The sequence below is a fragment of the Phymastichus coffea genome, unplaced genomic scaffold (assembly GCF_024137745.1).
Source record: "Phymastichus coffea isolate CEN01 unplaced genomic scaffold, Cenicafe_Pcof_1.1 PCOF00114, whole genome shotgun sequence".
Classification (NCBI taxonomy): domain Eukaryota; kingdom Metazoa; phylum Arthropoda; class Insecta; order Hymenoptera; family Eulophidae; genus Phymastichus; species Phymastichus coffea.
This window is the reverse complement of record NW_026706925.1, coordinates 710,926-728,150: the sequence shown is the minus strand read 5'-3', so window position 1 is coordinate 728,150 and position 17,225 is coordinate 710,926.

Below are 17,225 nucleotides of genomic sequence, written 5' to 3'. Positions count from 1 at the left end.
TTGCACAATCATAATATATTGTATTACATTATTTGATTTTCTTCCCATTTATATTATATTATATTTTTTTACAATTACTACTTTTACCAAGCCATAACTTTGAATTGTATTTAATACTTAAAATGTATTTACTACACTGATTGATCAGCTCATTTGCAATAACTTAAAAGCTATAGAAACATTTTTTTACATTTTTTCATTAACTCAATAATAATTTTAGATAATAATAAAACAACATTTTCAAGAGAAAGTAAGGACATAGTTCCCACAATCTGTATTTGGTGCAAGCATTGTCAATTTGGCAAACGAACATCAGGTTACGAACAGAAATTCTTATTTTGTAATTTTTTACAGTCAGCAATTCGAATAGCGATAATTTTTCAAATATGATGACATCGAACGCTTTTCGGTATTTTTCATAATTTCTTCTAGCTAAATCAAATGCTCTACGATTATGATTATTTCGAATTCGCATAATCGACTCTGTCACCGATTTGCTATGTGAGCTATTAGCACTTCGAATTGTAGCTGTTACCGTGCAGAGCGTAGTCTAATAATGTGTGTCGATATTGACTGCAATTGCGTGGGATAGCGCCGTGCTCAAAGAGCAACTCAGCACACTTGTAGTATTGTCCTTGACGTAGATCCCCGAACACTAAAACAGCGAACAGTGGTGTATGATCGTTGAGGCTTGTTACATAGTTGGGATTAGTTCCTGCTTGTAGTAATAATTGTAAGATAGTTGTGTTACTTTTGGAAACGGCCATGGACAATGCACATCTATCATTCGCATCGTGAGCTTGGACATAAACCCCGTTGTCGATTAACAGCTTTGTCAATTTCAAGTCATTCCTTTCCACGGCAATGTGCAGAACTGTGTCTTCGTCCCGACCCTTAGAATTGATATCAATTTGCCGGGTCAACGTGCATTCTATCAACTAGAGATCTTACAAATAAGCAGCTTGATAAACTGTACATTTGGCTTTGATTAATTCATTTACTAACTCTTTCATGCTACTTGTTTGAGCTTGTAACACATGATAAAATTTTACAAATATGTCGAAACAAAAATCTAGCGGGTCTAAGAGCGCTGAGTCCGCAAGGATAAACTGTCTCAATTACAGCGAATTTATCCATAAGCACATCGATAACTTCTATGCTTTCATCAAACTCAATGGCAAACATAAGTGGCATTCTCCCAAATTAGCGAAATATTCCGTGTCGTAGCCTAAATCTAATATATCTACGAACTATAACACTATTGTTTCAGAAGACTGCATAATGTCCAAATTCATAAGAACCATCTGTCAGCATAAATCAATTTCCTTTTAACTTTTTCATTATCATGCTCTGTTATATATTCCAGTAGGTCTCTATCGGAATTTAATTAACAGTAGCAGCCTACACATGTGAAAAGAATAATGGTATATAAAACAATTTTTAGATTGCTTTACAGTGATACAATAGACTCGACTTTATTATGTCCAACTACTGCAAACGATTGGTGTGCATTTGCTACCATGAGGCTATTTTCATCTGTCCATCTCTCGAGTAAAACGCAAAGTACGGATAAACTTTTTTAAAATATAATTCACGATTCTACATTTCTTGTTGGAAAATATTTCTGTCGAAGCTCCTTAGAAGGACGGTCATTTTAGTTTATGTATTTGACTTTATATTCAATTATACTAGACCGATAATTGCATTTAACTTGTTCATATTCTAAAAGTTTTTAAACCCAAATTATCCATTGTCTGGATGCATGGAATTTTCGGCATGCGTAGAATATATCAACTTATGGATGCATGTCCGCTATGGATAACGATTGTCTCGTCAATCTGCATTTTTTTAACAACGAACCTTTTTTGTCATGACGTTACAGTGCAACAGTTGCTTATTTTTTTACGTGCACGAAATCGCTTTAGTATTTATACGATCCTGTTGCTTGTATTTGCTGTGAGCCGCGCGCATGGTGTCCCCCTGTCGGCGTACTGCAAGTATCGTTTTTAAATTATAGACCTTTTTTTGCATAACGTCATAGAGCAACAGCTATGAAGATTGGTGGACAAGATTTGTATTGAGTCTTATGGAAACTGGTATAATAACATTTGTTAAAAAATAATTTTGCGATAAATAAAAAGTTTACTTATTATCAAACTACATATAACTAAAATAAGTAATAGTAGGTTCGATACAATAATCAATAACAAAATCATCGTTGTAATGTGAATGTAGGTTAAGTAATAAGATATAAACAGATAATTATATATGGCTCCAAATCACATTAGTACATTACGATACAAGGAAAATTAATTATTCACATATAGTTATTAATAACACAAATTTTTCTAAAAAAATAGTTATTGTTAAAATATTTACAGCAACGAGTGTAAACTCTGAGGTATTTATATTCGATTTGCAATATAAAATCGAATATAAAGGAATCGCAATATAAAGGTCAATAATCACGCTTTGCCTTTATTAAAAACATTTTGCAACTATGCATAAGTATAATATTACAACGCTTACGTAAATCCTGAATATGATCACGAAATCACAAGTAAATTTTTACGATCTTACGGTATAAAATAAATGTGCGTTATTTTTTTCTTTTCAAGCATCATCATTGTAACAAAATTTTTATTGTCGAGCTATATTACTCATATGACACATCTAAACAATGTTAGGTGAAGCCTACCAGCATGGTGACAGCCATGTTAAATATTGTTCATTTGACGACCATCAGATCTCTTATTGGAAAATTAAATCAAATAGTAATATTATTGTGAGTATCATGGATGCAGTGCTTCAATGGAAAACTAAAAAATGCAATGTTTTTGTTATGAACTTAATGTAAAAATAATGTATAATTGTATATTTTATTTTATTCATTTCATTTTCAGCATCGCGAAAATATATATATGACTTTGCTTACTTGTAATGCCTCAGTGAGACTTTCCAAATGTAAGGTACATAAAAATGTTTTTTTTTATTGTATTGTATATCATGAAACGCTTCCTCAAGCAGATACTAAACGTCAATTGAAATTGTAGTTTACGCATCTCGGTCGGGTATTAACGAGCCCGTGTTTGATTTTCTTACCAGCTATGGACTCACCAATACTTTCTCAGCCTATGTACCTAATTTGCTATTTTCAAGAATATGTACCTGTTATTTTCGTGTGTCCACCCGTCACTGTAATATCCTCTTTCAGGAGCGCATTCTCACGCTTAATTTGAATCTACTCTACAAGAAATCTCATCAGCTACGAGAATACGCTCAGTAGTGAAATAAATAATAATAAATATAGTATGTGCTAACTATCGCGTCAAATTTAACATCTCGTATACTTTACTTATAGTGATTTTGGTGACGGGTTGTAAATGAAGATAGTAAAGAACAAAATTTAATTAGATACTAGTAAGATGATTTTATCCAATCTGTATAAAACACTTTAATTTTACTTTACATTTTTCAATAAATATGCAAATAGTTAGTATACTTTTTTACGGCAACTATCGCAATATATCTGAAATTCGTTATTCACTTAGGTAGTTCATATTTTCGATTCGTTATTCACTTAGGTATTTCATATTTTATCTATGAACGCGAATTACATGAAAAGTACAAGGACATACAGTAACTAGGAAAAGTACATTTATGAGTGATTTCCAAAATAATATAACGTGCTGCTCTTTCGTCCTATAGAAAAAATTCGGCTGCACTATATACAGTATATGTATTTTCAACGACGTAGGAGTATGAATGATGCTGCGCTAGCTGTACCTACATATTTTCGTTTCCTTTTCTCGGAAAAACAGATTTCACTCGAAGGTGCCTCTCGCAAATTTCGACTATTCAACCGAATATGAAAGGGGACTGAGATGCATCGCTGCGGCCATCTTATCGTCGTTCCAACTCGTGTGTTTGAAGCTTGATTTTATCCATACCCAAGCGTTTGTCGAACGACTACTGATATACTCGAAATCTACCTGCTGCCATTAAATGTTTTATCTGCCTAAAATCAGTTTGTGCTTTGCGTGGAACAGCATCGGACAATATTACAGTGCAACACAATCGCACAACGGTTGTTTTTCACTCGTACACATATTTTTTTAGAAAATATCGCAGTCAGCTGTTAAATTTGACGGGATAGTCAGCGTACACTACATTTATTATTATTTATTTCACTACTGAGCATATTCTCGCAGCTTGTAGAGTATATAGATTCAAATTAAGCGTGAGAATGCGCTCCTGAAAGAGGATATTACGGTGACGGGTGGACACACGAAAATAACAGGTACATAATCTTGAAAAAAGCAAATTACGTACATAGGCCGAGAAAGTATTGGTAAGTCCATAGCAGGTAAGAAAATCAAACGCGAGCTCGTTAATACCCGACCGAGATGCGTAAACTACAATTTCAATTAACGTTTAGTATCTGCTTGAGGAAGCGTTTCATGATATACAATACAATAAAAACAAACATTTTTATGCACCACATACATTTGGAAAGTCTCACTGAGGCATTACAAGTAAGCAAAGTCATATATATATTTTCGCGATGCTGAAAATGAAATGAATAAAATAAAATATACAATTATACATTATTTTTACATTATGTTCATAACAAAAATATTGCATTTTTTAGTTTTCCATTGAAGCACTGCATCCATGATACTCACAATAATATTACTATTTGATTTAATTTTCCAATAATAGATCTGATGGTCGTCAAATGAACAATATTTAACATGGCTGTTGGTAGGCTTCACCTAACATTGTTTAGATGTGTTATATGAGTAATATAGCTCGACAATAAAAATTTTGTTACAACGATGATGCTTGAAAAGAAAAAAATAACGAACATTTATTTTATACCGTAAGATCGTAAAAATTTACCTGTGATTTCGTGATCATATTCAGGATTTACGTAAGCGTTGTAATATTATACTTATGCATAGTTGCAAAATGTTTTTAAGAAAGGCAAAGCGCGATTATTTTGACCTGTATATTGCGATTCATACCATAGTAACCATCGAATATAAATGCCTCAGAGTTTACATTCGTTGCTGTAAATATAAGCCATATTCCAGGAATACTATATTGTAATACAAACCTACGTGAACGCTATGGAAGAATGTATTTAGTAATTCTAGCTGTACATATAATTTATCATTTGATAAATTTGTAGTAAAACTAGACTCGAATCCGGGAAATCCAAACGGTCACAATGCTCATTACAAAGTAGCAGTAGAACAGTTTATTAATAAAAAAAAGAAAAATCAAAGAATTTAGCAAATAAATTATGCTCAAAATAAGTCTCTTTCAAGGTCAGAAGTCTTTTTCATTTTGTCCGTAAATTAATTGCTGGACTGTTAAAACGTAATAGTCGATTTAAATATGACCCACGGAGTGAAGTAGGCAAAGTTTTTGGTTGAAAACTAGCGAGCAACGGGAACGCGGCAATTGCTTGCATACAATTTTCGAAAACATTTTCCGACAGAAAATATGCGCTGCAGATGAGCGTAGCGAAGGTCATGGAGAGAGCTAAGCTGTACGCGCCACAGGTGTCGCGTCGCGGAACACGGCGAATCGACGTCGCTTTCCACTCCCTAATTCGCTAATAACCTGGGCACTTTCTTCGAAAGTATCTTCGATTTATTAGCGCTCTCAGCTATTTAAACCCCAGGGACGCGCCCGCAACTCAATCTACGTGACGGGGATAAAGGACACTGGCTCACGACCACATGGTGGGCATTCTAGACGATCGTGATCAGAGAACGCGGACTCGCTTTATATTTCAACTTTCATAATTTAAAACATTGTAAAATTCAGAGATGCCCTATGTAATAAATAATAATAAATGTAGTAAACGCTGACTATCGCGTCAAATTTAACAGCTGACTGCGATATTTTCTAAAAAAATATGTGTACGAGTGAAAAACAACCGTTGTGCGATTATGTTGCACTGTAATATTGTCCGATGTTGTTCCACGCAAAGCAGCAAACTGATTTTAGGCAGATAAAATATTTAATGGCAGCAAGTAGATTTCGAGTATATCAGTAGTCGTTCGACAAACGCTTGGGTATGGATAAAATCAAGCTTCAAACAAACGAGTTGGAACGACGATAAGATAGCCGCAGCGATGCATCTCAATCCCTTTTCATATTCGGTTGAATAGTCAAAATTTGCGAGAGGCACGTTTGAGTAAAATCTGTTTTTCCGACAAAAGGAAACGAAAAGACGTATACGTGCACCTCGCACAACGACGAGGGTGGAGGAGAGCGAACGCAGGCGCACTTCCGCGTCGCTGGAGGTACATATACTGTAATTAGTTGAACCGAATTCTTTGCCGTATGATGAAAGAGCAGCATGTTATATTTTTATTTTTTGGAAATCGCTCATAAACGTACTTTTTGTAGTTGGATGTATGTTTTTGTACGTTTAGCATAATACACGTTTAAATTTAAAATATAAAAAAATGCGTCAGTTTTTCGAAACATAACCTGATTTTTCTCATAAACATCAATCCAGCAATAAAAGTCAACGCACAACGAAATCTCACATAGTATAGTATATAACGCGTTTATTAGTATATAACGCATTAATGCCTAATTTTTTTAAATTAAAGAGCTAGATGGTGTGAAATCGGCTCTCGCGAATAAGATTCGGAGTGCACCGGATGCAAAATATCTACGATCTCTTTACCTATAAACAATTTCGCTTCTAATCACCAAATTTAGTGTTTCTTTTAATGACTGTAGCAAATGTCGTTAAATTCAAGTGCTGAAATAACTTATATTTCATTTACTTAAATTTATGATCCATGGTAATCGTAATCGTTTGTTTTTAACCTATTTAATTCAAAATAGCTATATTTTTACGACCATCGCCACACGATACAAGACTATTTTAGCAATATCAAGTTGTAAGTTATTTTATCTTACGGAATCATGCACAATATTATCTTTAATATTGTACCTATCATTAATTTTGTAATTAAGTAATTAGGTAACAAAGCTGTTCTATTTTCAACGCACAATTACTCAATGAATTTTTCATTTTGGGTACAAGATTTGTTTGCAAAGTTACATATCATATAATAGACAAAATAATGTTTTCTAATAATTTTTAAAATTGCGACTCCTCTATTTTTTCTTTATTTATATGGTCTTCGGTTCTTTTAATAAAGTTTACGGCGTCGTTACATTTATTTCTCCACCTATATAAATGAGTTCAACCAGTTTTCGACTACCTGCCCCGCTACAATTCTCCTCGAACCCCTAGATCTCTCCACTTTCTTGCTGACTTGTTTAGAATTCATCTTCCCCCTTCCTTCTTCCTTCAGGCTTCTAAGTGTCCCTTTTCCTTTTCCATTTTTAGTATGTATATAGAATATAGCTTGGTATTTTTCTCATTGTTTCTATTACTACACATTTTTTCCAACCTCTACTCTTTATCTATAATCCGGTGTATTTTGTTACTTTTACAACCAACTGGATCTTGTCTTGGATCTCTTCTATTTCTTATGTTTTTCTAAGCCCTACATTTTGATACTGTGCAAACATCCCGCTTTGGCCACTTTGGCTACAATCATCAGAAACGGCATATATATATATATCCAACATTAATTTTTCCCTTTTCATAATGCCTCACTGTTTATCACTGTTATTGCTTTAAAATAGGGACAAAAAAAGGAGAAATCTCTAATAACTTTTTAAAATATATACTGTTTGCCTTCAAAACTTGATCCTAGTTTAGTTCCATAAGGCGAAACGTTATTAGAAAGTTTTGTAAATATAGCTTGAACCGTTCGGGACCGAAATTAATATTACAACAATCGAAAAATTCCTCATATAAAAAAGTGTTTAATGTCATCTAAAAACACTTTACTCGTGATCTAATTGGTTGATATATAAATACGTGATATATTACTATGCGGTGACAAATAAGCGTGCAGATGTGATTTCGACTTGAGATTTTAATAATAAAAATTCAATTTATCATAATTGATACAGATAATTTCGAAGATAATGAAAGTAAAAAAATAGGCTGCAGTGTTATTGTTTTTACACTTATTTTATAAAACTAACAGAGAATAAATTGTTTCATAAAAATAAAAGGTTGAAATTGTTCTAAATATTTTCTATTACTAATCAATAATCTGATTTTTGAATGTGTAAGTTTGAAATAAAGGCTGTAATAGCATAGTTTGATGGTTAGCATGAAATCTGATTGGTCTCTATTGGTCTATAGAGTTTATTAGAACTATTAAGGTAGTGTTGATATTCAAAGAGAGAGAGAGAGAGAGAGAGAGTGAGAGGGAGGGAGGGAGAGAGAGAGAGAGAGAGAGAGGGAGAGAGAGAGAGAGAGCTAACGCTGAGGGCGCCGCCATATTGTTAGATCTTAGATCTTATTACCTGAAGATACAAATGTTCTTTTTCCTCGGTCTTTACCATCTCATGAATTAAAATTAGATGAAATAGTATTTATAAACCGAATAACCTTATATTCATCAAAAAATGATTATCCGTTTATTTTTAAATGTCGACATCTCCTATTAAACTACCATTTGCAATGACAATTAACAAAGCACAAGGTCAAACTTTAGATAAAATTGGAATAGATTGGAGAAATGACGTATTAACCACGGGCAATTATATCTTGCGTTATCTCGAGTTTCCTCTTGAGATTCACTGAAAATATATACAGGTTGTCCGAATAAAAATAGTGTTAAAAATTATGTATATAACGAGTTATATTTATAAATAATTTTAATAACTAAATAAATAAAATGTAATCGTATTCATCTTATTATTAATTAATTATAAAATTTTATACAATTATAAGTGAAAAATTCGTTCATTATTTTACACTTATATGTTCTTCGGGACAAAATCCATTGTACGTGCGTATAGCAAACTTCTAGTTATTACTAAAATCACAATTCGAAATCACATTGACATGCATATTTGCTGCCATAACAGTATATCACGTGACTATATCTCAGCCAATTAGGTCACGAATAAAATGCTTCAATATGGCATCCATCACTTCACTATAAGGGAAAATTTCTGACATATTCCTGTCGACTTTTTCCATATCTGAATTTTGGAATGTTTTGAATTTTGAAAGTTGAAATATAAAGCACAACGGTAGTTTTTCACTCGTACACATATTTTTTTAGAAAATATCGCAGTCAGCTGTTAAATTTGACGCGATAGTCAGCGTTTACTACATTTATTATTATTTATTACATAGGGCATCTCTGAATTTTACAATGTTTTAAATTATGAAAGTTGAAATATAAAGCGAGTCCGCGTTCTCTGATCACGATCGTCTAGAATGCCCACCATGTGGTCGTGAGCCAGTGTCCTTTATCCCCGTCACGTAGATTGAGTTGCGGGCGTGTCCCTGGGGTTTAAATAGCTGAGAGCGCTAATAAATCGAAGATACTTTCGAAGAAAGTGCCCAGGTTATTAGCGAATTAGGGAGTGGAAAGCGACGTCGATTCGCCGTGTTCCGCGACGCGACACCTGTGGCGCGTACAGCTTAGCTCTCTCCATGACCTTCGCTACGCTCATCTGCAGCGCATATTTTCTGTCGGAAAATGTTTTCGAAAATTGTATGCGAGCAATTGCCGCGTTCCCGTTGCTCGCTAGTTTTCAACCAAAAACTTTGCCTACTTCACTCCGTGGGTCATATTTAAATCGACTATTACGTTTTAACAGTCCAGCAATTAATTTACGGACAAAATGAAAAAGACTTCTGACCTTGAAAGAGACTTATTTTGAGCATAATTTATTTGCTAAATTCTTTGATTTTTCTTTTTTTTATTAATAAACTGTTCTACTGCTACTTTGTAATGAGCATTGTGACCGTTTGGATTTCCCGGATTCGAGTCTAGTTTTACTACAAATTTATCAAATGATAAATTATATGTACAGCTAGAATTACTAAATACATTCTTCCATAGCGTTCACGTAGGTTTGTATTACAATATAGTATTCCTGGAATATGGCTTATATTTACAGCAACGAATGTAAACTCTGAGGCATTTATATTCGATGGTTACTATGGTATGAATCGCAATATACAGGTCAAAATAATCGCGCTTTGCCTTTCTTAAAAACATTTTGCAACTATGCATAAGTATAATATTACAACGCTTACGTAAATCCTGAATATGATCACGAAATCACAGGTAAATTTTTACGATCTTACGGTATAAAATAAATGTTCGTTATTTTTTTCTTTTCAAGCATCATCGTTGTAACAAAATTTTTATTATTGGGCTATATTACTCATGATACATCTAAACAATGTTAGGTGAAGCCTATCAACAGCCATGTTAAATATTGTTCATTTGACGACCATCAGATCTCTTATTGGAAAATTAAATCAAATAGTAATATTATTGTGAGTATCATGGATGCAGTACTTCAATGGAAAACTAAAAAATGCAATATTTTTGTTATGAACATAATGTAAAAATAATGTATAATTGTATATTTTATTTTATTCATTTCATTTTCAGCATCGCGAAAATATATATATGACTTTGCTTACTTGTAATGCCTCAGTGAGACTTTCCAAATGTATGTGGTGCATAAAAATGTTTGTTTTTATTGTATTGTATATCATGAAACGCTTCCTCAAGCAGATACTAAACGTTAATTGAAATTGTAGTTTACGCATCTCGGTCGGGTATTAACGAGCTCGTGTTTGATTTTCTTACCTGCTATGGACTCACCAATACTTTCTCGGCCTATGTACGTAATTTGCTATTTTCAAGAATATGTACCTGTTATTTTCGTGTGTCCACCCGTCACCGTAATATCCTCTTTCGGGAGCGCATTCTCACGCTTAATTTGAATCTATATACTCTACAAGCTGCGAGAATATGCTCAGTAGTGAAATAAATAATAATAAATGTAGTGTACGCTGACTATCCCGTCAAATTTAACAGCTGACTGCGATATTTTCTAAAAAAATATGTGTACGAGTGAAAAACAACCGTTGTGCGATTATGTTGCACTGTAATATTGTCCGATGTTGTTCCACGCAAAGCAGCAAACTGATTTTAGGCAGATAAAACATTTAATGGCAGCAGGTAGATTTCGAGTATATCAGTAGTCGTTCGACAAACGCTTGGGTATGGATAAAATCAAGCTTCAAACACACGAGTTGGAACGACGATAAGATGGCCGCAGCGATGCATCTCAGTCCCCTTTCATATTCGGTTGAATAGTCGAAATTTGCGAGAGGCACCTTCGAGTAAAATCTGTTTTTCCGAGAAAAGGAAACGAAAATATGTAGGTGCAGCTAGCGCAGCATCATTCATACTCCTACGTCGTTGAAAATACATATACTGGATATAGTGCAGCCGAATTTTTTTTATAGGACGAAAGAGCAGCACGTTATATTATTTTGGAAATCACTCATAAATGTACTTTTCCTAGTTACTGTATGTCCTTGTACTTTTCGCCTAATTCGCGTTCATAGCTAAAATATGAAATATCTAAGCGAATAACGAATCGAAAATATGAGCTACCTAAGTGAATAACGAATTTAAGATAAATTGCGATAGTTGCCGTAAAAAAGTATACTAACTATTTGCATATTAATTGAAAAATGTAAAGTAAAATTAAAGTGTTTTATACAGATTGGATAAAATCATCTTACTAGTATCTAATTAAATTTTGTTCTTTACTATCTTCATTTACAACCCGTCACCAAAATCACTACAAGTAAAGTTTACGAGATGTAAATTAGTGACAAACTTATACATGAAAGTATTTCTCGAGTAATACGTACCATATTGTTACATATTTACATTATGTTTGTAAATAAAATGATAACAATACTATTATTATATAAGGTTTCAACAGACGATGTTTTATATTTTAAAAGTCGTGAAACACTTGGTGTTGCGCTAAGCAAATTCTTCGCTAGACAATTTAGATGTTATTAAAAAATAAAATATTTTTATTTACTGCAGTAGACGCATCCGTTTTGTTTTGGACAATGCTGCGTTGACCTGCGACTAATCCTTTTACGTTCTGTGAACGATACTTCACTATTCGCGCGAGTGACTCATCAACATAAGAAGAGGTCACGATTGAAAATTAATTCAATGTTATATTTATGTAATAAATTTACGTTATGTAATTAATATTAGCGCGAAGTCAAAGTAAATTTGCAAATTTGAAAAACTCGAATACCAAGAAAAGTCTCATGCAAACTCGAAAACGTACGATATACACGAGCGCAACGCAGGTGATCCTGCACGCGCATTATCGATCTTGCTTCGCTCGGTCAGTAATTCTCCTGCGAGCGCTTTTGTATCATAATATATTATATCTTCCGTTTTCAGCTGATGTTAAATAAATAAATAATCAATGCTTATTTTATACATTTTATTCAATTAATGCAACTCTATAATTTTGTTAGCATATGTTGACAAGGATAGTATTAGATAAAAAATTGTATTTATCACCTAAAGTTGTGAGAGTGATCCTCAAAAAGGTTTCCCAATAAATTAATACAGCTTCATACTCATTGATAACGTTTCGCTGGTGTGGTCTCCAACCTAATCAGATCTTTTTTCAATAAAAATAAAAATAGTTACAATCACTATATATCACATGGTTATTAAAGCAGTACTTAAAAAATTAGAAAATTACCAAGACAAAACATTCATTAAATATTACGTGATATATCACTATTTGGCACAACAAGAATAGGATTCCAATGTCAATATTGATAATATCATTAAACAATGCCTAGCGATTACGGTACGTTACAATAAGTCAAGAATCAAATTTAAATTGGATGAAATCGGAATCCACCAATTACTGTATTCAAACAAACACATAGTTAAATATAGCCAAAACCATAGTTTTCTATGTCTACCATTTGAAAATTCCCAATTTAGACAAATTTCGCTAAGTTTCAGCTCTTTTAACAACAGTTCTTATAAAATCTTTCTAATTTGTTGAGCGAAATTTTATACGAGTATTACCACTGAACATGAAATATTATCAGTACTATCAGTTTAATATGAATCGTTATACAAGTATGCTTCATGATTTTTCAACGATTAAGATTGAATGTACCTTTGGATTGATTGATGATGATAATCGATTTTGTGTATCTGATACATTTAAGCAATTAGTTTTAAATGTATTTAGTAGTGTTGATTTGATAGAATATTTCGTCTTCTAACACAGGATACAAGGTGCTCAAATATTAAAAATAATTTCAATGAATTAGATTGAACCGCCAAGCAATGTTTTGAAGAAAATATGTCTGAGATAATCTGGAATAGATTATGTTATAATTTTTACTAATGCGTAGATTCTTTAATTATTTATCTATACAATGAGTACAATAAGCTTGATAATATTCTAATTCTTTAAGTACTGTTTCTATAACCGTATAATTTATTATGTTTATAACTATTTTATTTTTATTGAATAAAGATCTGATAAGGTTGAAGACCACACTAGCGAAACGTTATCCATAAATGGCACATTCCAGACTATGAATTCGATAATTTAAATGGTTGTGGAGATATAAATTTTTCATTAAACATTTTCAATTTTTTATAACTTTTGATGTAATTATTATAATAATCTAATAATCCATACTTAAGTAAACTACCATATAGGCAGCATTTAGATAAAGTTTTAAGAAAATCCGAAACCTACCCCTGATAAGCTGATTGTCATAGTCTGAAATGTGCGAAATATGAAGCTGTATTAATTTATTTAAAAATCTTTTTCGAGAATTACTCTTACAAACATTGATGGTAAATAAAATAATAAAAATCTTCGATTAGTAATCATGATTCAACGGAAGATATAACTTAAACCTATATATCGCGGTCTAATAAACAAACTTCAGTAAAAGCAGCACATTATTTATGAAATAAATTATTTTCATTAATTTGTTGTAAGCTTTTTATTAAACGGAGCATTATCTACTTACCTATTTCTAAATATTGTGATGATCGTGAGCCACTGTGGCTCAGTGGATAGATGCAGGACTCTCGTGCGGGAGATCTGGGTTCAATGTCCAGCGTCTATTAATCCATTAGCACTAGAATCGATTTTTTCAAATTACTTGAACAATTTTTCAAAAATTTCAATTTTTCCATTTTCTGGAAAATTAAAAATTTTTTTACGGTTTTGAAAAAATTTAAGGGTCTTCCTTGACCTTAAGACTTTGTCTTTCTTACAAAATTATTCTGCAAGTCCATAATCATTGAAAAAAAAAATTGTTGAACATTAAAAGTGAAATTTATTGTTTCGAACATCAATTTGTATGAATAAAATTAATTTTTTTAAGAATCTTAGGCCAATAACTTTTAGTTGTAACCATTCCTTGGAACCAGTACCATTCGAAAGAGCGACCTTCAAAACATAGGGTATAGTGGCTCACAAAAACTTTTTTTCGATCAATTTCATTATACCGTGAATTTCTGTACTATGATATTAAAAGGTGTCAGTTCCGGGGCTAATGGGTTAATGACTTTTTAAAAGAGAGGAATATGTACAAAAATAACACCGTGACTCTATAATATATAAACAAGGATTAAGAATTTTCGACTCCGAAAAATTCATACTTATGTTGAAATTAGAGCAATGATAACGATTTAAATAAAAAAATATAGTAGTTTGTACCTTAATGCACACTTAGATCGCCAAATTAATATAAAAGAAAATTTTGTTATAAAGCCATTGTCCATAAGTTCTTCTGAAAAAAAATCATCTTATGATTTCCAAATGTCAAAATTTATTTAGAAAACACTCGTAAGCGTTTACTTGAAAACTTATGTAGCTTCTTATGCCGGTTCATTACCAAGTTTTTTTCCGAAAGAATTTACCAACTTATTTTCAGAAGGGGAGTAGAACATATAATGTTTAAGGATAGTAGTAGTTTATTTAACATGTATCGCCTTCTCGACCTCTACATTTACATAGAAATCCCGCTAATATACAATATTTACAAAGTTTACAAAGTTTACAAAGTTTACGACATTTACAAAATTTACAAAATTTAAACCTTTACAACATTTACAAAATTAACAAAATTAACAATATTTACAAAATTTACAAACTTTACAAAAGTTACAAAATGAATACAAAAACAAAGAAGTTACTATTTCGCCCTAAACATGTTTAGTAGAATATATTTACTTGCTACGAAAAAGAGGAACCGGTACATATAGAGCGCAGTACTCGGTGTTTCCTCTAGTTCTTCCGGCTTCCGAACATAATAATCATAGTGGTCTCCACCACTTTTAAGAGTAATTATGTACGAAACAGCAAGCGGATTGGAAAATACGTCCCAGATCTGTTTATAGGAAGGACATTTTATTACTATATCTTCTACTCTCCATGTTCCAGGTGGGTCTTTGTATTCACTGTAACTTAAGAAAGTTACAGGTGACGTTGGTAATTGGAGCTCCCTGGTTACTGCCCATCTAATCCAAGTCAGTCGTCGAAGGATGCTTTCTTTCTCGGTGAGGTAATCTTGTTCCGCCTTTTCCAACTTGTTTTTTATTCGTTCTTGAAGGGTACCCCTCATCGCATCCCTCATACGGTTTCCACAGATGTTATCTAAGCAACCGTATTCGAACGTTGATTGGCCTACTTTAAAAACGAAGTGCGGATCGTGTTCAGAACAGTATTTATATTGTTGTCCTCCAAACCAAAGACGCTCCCACCATTCACACTGCTGAATGATTTTCTCGCACACGCGACGGTAATTCATATACATCGCGTTCAGTTCAGTCGTTGTCTGGATCAACGCGTGATCCAGCAGTGTCAATTCCCATCGGCGAACCTCATTAGTGGATTCTTCGTCCTGGATTGTTGCCATTTTCTGGTGAAAAATTACTCTTATTACTTTTGTGTAACGATCTCACGGTTTTTATTTTTCTGTTTTCCAGATGAAAGACCTACGTGTATTTTTTCGTTTTTGTCAATAAATTGTAATTTTCATAAATTTAATTGAATATTATAAGTATATAGAACCCTCACTAAAAATATACATATCAAACTTGTACGCAACTTACATGAAAATCGTAAAAGAATTTGTGGAAGATTGGTAGAAGATTTGTTCAAGACTTTTACATATCTTATACATATTTCATTTAGATTTTAAATAAAATGTTGCATCGGTAGTCGATTCAATTAATCGATCCGTTCGCGATTCTGTAACTCGCGTGTTCGTTCGAACAATTAAGAGAGAGAGGGGACGCACGAGCATTTGAATTAAGCAGTTACACCTCAGCTGTTTTCGCGATAATACCACCAAGTTAGTTTGCACTGTGTTTCGCCAAATATAAAGTTTTTCTTTGGACAATTTTACGTGCGAAAGTGCAACGAAGTTATCGCAGCAATAAACAGCAGCGGCACAGAAGCAGTAAATTGCAAAAGTTTAAAGGAGAGCGAGGCAGTGCAGCTGATTAAGTGGAGGAGCAGCGGCAGTTGAATTTCCTCATCAACAATTACGGCTGATCACCGTAATTGCACCGCAGGGTAGGTGCATCTCCCGTTATTATTGCGTGACGAAATACATTCGGTATTTTGTGAACCGTGATATCGATTTTTTTGTATTCGCGCTGAACGTTAGTTTCGCGGTAATTTTCGAATCTTCTCTCTTACCGAATAATAATTCATTGTAAATCCTATTCGCGTGCGTTAGTCTTTCGGCCCATAAAGACTGTAGTTTTTTACTAATTAAAGTTAGTTAATTTCATTCGCTGATTACGTCATTTAATTTCTTATTAGCTCAAGCGATTTGTAAAGGCTTAGGTTTTAATCCGATTTCATCTAGGGAATTAAGCGAATTAGGCGTAAAACCGTTCACACCTAAGATACATCGAGTGTCACAAGTCATGTGACTTAAGGTGAGTTCAACTCCGTTGGAAAGAAGACACTTAAACGAAATCATCTGACGTAAAGGCGAATACACGTACAACTATACGTGTTTAACGGAGCGGCGGTTAGCTCTGCATCGTGGGAGTTTGTGCTTAAATAAATTTTCCATTTTGATAGATATCCACCCCTGTTACAATATGTACAAATATTCTACAAATTTTATACAAATTAATAATTTTTTTCAATAAAATAATAATTAATATTATAATAAAATTAATTTTTCTAATTATATAATGTATACTAATCAATTTGTATTTAATAAATATCTT